This window comes from Dinoponera quadriceps, unplaced genomic scaffold (assembly GCF_001313825.1).
Source record: "Dinoponera quadriceps isolate SergipeBrazil2010 unplaced genomic scaffold, ASM131382v1 scaffold868, whole genome shotgun sequence".
NCBI classification, from domain to species: domain Eukaryota; kingdom Metazoa; phylum Arthropoda; class Insecta; order Hymenoptera; family Formicidae; genus Dinoponera; species Dinoponera quadriceps.
The window spans coordinates 2,749-5,864 of record NW_014554956.1 but is presented as its reverse complement, the minus strand read 5'-3'; the positions used below and the strand labels follow the sequence as shown (position 1 = coordinate 5,864).

The 3,116-nt window shown below is 37.0% G+C and overlaps 1 pseudogene; it reads right to left on the bottom strand.

Moving 5' to 3' along the window:
* Nucleotides 1-240: 240 nt before the first annotated feature.
* LOC106742679 lies at nt 241-2,347 on the bottom strand (annotated as a pseudogene).
* Between the last annotated feature and the right edge of the window lie 769 nt (nt 2,348-3,116).

The following is a 3,116-nucleotide window of genomic DNA, read 5'->3' as shown; positions in this document are numbered from 1 at the left end:
GGGCAGAAATTTGAGTCGAATGAGGAGGTCATCGCCGCCACGGAGGCCTACTTTCCAGACTTTGAGAAAACGTATTTTTCAGGTGGTTAAAGAAGTTGGAGCATCGCTGGGTCAAGTGTATCGAGCTAAAAGGAGACTATGTTGAGAAATAAATCGCCACTTTTCCAAAATTTTCGTTTTTCTTTTGTAGGCTAAGTACTTATCGGACTGCCCTCGTATTTCAACTCAAAGTAAATTTTATTAATCGAAGTAAGAACCATTAGAATCTATTGATATTTTTCAACGAAAAACAAGTGTATTTACTCCCATAGCATAAAATTCCACACTTCTAGAAGCTGTGAACTCTTCGAAAGCGTTTTGAACAACGGCTTGGTTATTGAAGGTTTTCCCGGCAAGAAGTTGCCGTGATGCTTGAAGAAGTGATAGTCGGTAGCGAGAAGTCCGGTAAATATGGGGTGAAACAGAGTTTCATATACCAGCTGGTTCAACTTCTACAGTATTAATTGTGCGTGTGGTCGAGCATTGTCGCGCAAGAGAATTGGAATTTTCCTGTTGACCAATTCTGGTTTTAGATGTGCCAGTTCTTGGTGAATTTTTTTTATTACTTTACTGTACTTCTCTGCTATGATGGTTTCGTCCAGATTCAAAAAACTGTAATGAATTATCCCGGCTGACGACCACCAAACAGTCATTATGATCTTTTTTTGATGCAATTTCGGTTTCAAAAAGTGTTTTGGTGCTTCATCATACTTTAACCACTGTGCAGAAGGTCCACTTAATTGTCGTACAAGATCCATTTTTCACCACACGTTATAATGCGAAACGAATCATTTTGGTTACGCAAAATCAATGAAGAACACACTTCAAAACGACGATTTTTGTATCTTTCGTTTAATTCATATGATACCTATTTGTCGAGCTTTTTTGTCTTTCAAATTCGTTCCAGATGAACAGAAATGGTTGATTTTTTTACGCTAAGTTATTTCGCAAGTTCTCAAACCGTTGTGCGCAGATCTGCTTCAACCAATACCTTCAAGTGGTTGCCGGTCGTCCAGAGCGCTTGTCATCTTCAAGCTCTTATCTCTATTACAAAACTTTCGAAACCATCATTGCACTATACGTTCGTTAGCGATTCCTGAGCCAAATGCATTGTTGATATTGTGAGCCATTTCAGCTGCCTTACGACCTCTTTTGAATTCGTACAAGAAGATCGCTCGAATTTGCTTCTTTTGCATTTTTAATTCATTAATCTAAATAAAACACAAACTATGTATTTAAAAACGCCTATATTGTTATCAAACTGTTGAGCGAAGTCTGTACTTTAAGCAGTTAAGTGTATTTGACGACTATATCCGTCATGGAGATATGGCAGAATCTTGTGTCATGACGACTATACCCGTCATGCGTAAAATTTTATACAATTTAATATTTAAATTGTAATTCTGGCGAAAACTAAATTATATTCGTAAATTTTAATATGGGTAAAATGTTTAGAGGTCAAGACGAAATGAAACAGACAAATGAAAATTATAAATAATTTGAGTTGGATTTATAACTTCCTGAGAGCTAACTCGCTTGATTATCGCGACACACACTGGTGGGCGCTTTGCAAAGAGATCGCCACAGTTAACTGGTTAAAAGAGTATATAATATAGGCATGAAGGAAACAACTTTATTAGAAAACAAAGCATCAAGTCTCAAAGAATGAAAACCGCAATAACTTTCTGGAAAACCCATGGACACAGGAATATGAGAATGGAACGTAAGCAGAGTTTATGGATAAGGGAGGTGAAGCCCATTTGATGGGCGAGGTATCTCCAAAATTGTACTTGGATTTAATTGGTTGAATTCTACTCATGCGTAGTACCGCCAATTTTAAACGAAGTATTAAGAACGTGAACATATAATTCTGAAAAATATATATAATAAATATATATAATAAAAGGCGATTCTATATGTAAAAATATGTTGAAAAAAATATCTTTTTTTGTTTGAACCATTGTTTTTGAGATAATCGAGTTTGAAGATTTGCCAATTAAACAAGAATGTGGCTAATTTTCGACCGAACAAAGATTTTCTATATATAAGAAAGTTATTCTATATGTAAAAATCAATTGAAAATGTAGAAAATAATTTATATCCATCGGTTGCAACTTGTATGTAAATATTCAATAAACGGATACTAATAGACGCTAACATAAAACTTGTTGGTGTTGTTTGCATTTTTCTTAATCAATCTCCTCGCTTTTCCTTTTTCCAGTCCGAATATACATTCGTCTCGTTCTAGGAGCGAAAATATAAAAAGTGTACACAATACGAACAAACCTATGAACACGAAGAGATCCATGTTCGACTGCGCATAGTAAAAACCAATCAAAACCAGGTATAATATTTATCTCATCCCCCTCTCGACGTGGCATCACTCTTCTGGGCTTACATTTTATTCTAATATTCCTACATCTATGAGACAACCTAACAGAATTTTAGCCTTTTTTAGTGAGTTTTCAATCTTCTTTATATGACTAATTGCCCTTGTTGTAAGCATAACGATGAGACATGTCGATGACCATAAACGAAGGCTACAGCTCGAATTACCAAACGTTGCTTTGCGGAAATGCAACCCTACATTCTGGCAAAGGAAATATCAAAATCAGGATGGTCAGCGTCTACACTTAAGTGACGCTGACACATCCAAACCGTCCCCAGTGATTGAGACATAGGAAGAGGATAAAGCGGACGTAATACCGGCGCGACGGGAGATTCTAGACTCTCAACTCTCGGGAACCGACACGCTGTCGGTCGCATAAGCAACATTGTATCGGGCGGACAACGAAATAAAGACAAGTTTGTTTTTTCAACAAAAGATAATTTATTCTACACCGGGCATCACCGACTCCTCCCGCTCTAACGCGCTGTGAAGGGATATTACTCGCGACGACTCGACTCGCGTAACACCCTGGTCTAAAAGTAATATTTCATATACGAGGTCTGTTCAAAAAGTATCGCGAATTTTGAATTTCCGCGGGTTACATATATTTGATTTTCGATTTTTTTGTGGCGTTATGTTGGTACTCATGTCCCTCACTTATGCCGACAAGTTCGGCCATTTTGAATAT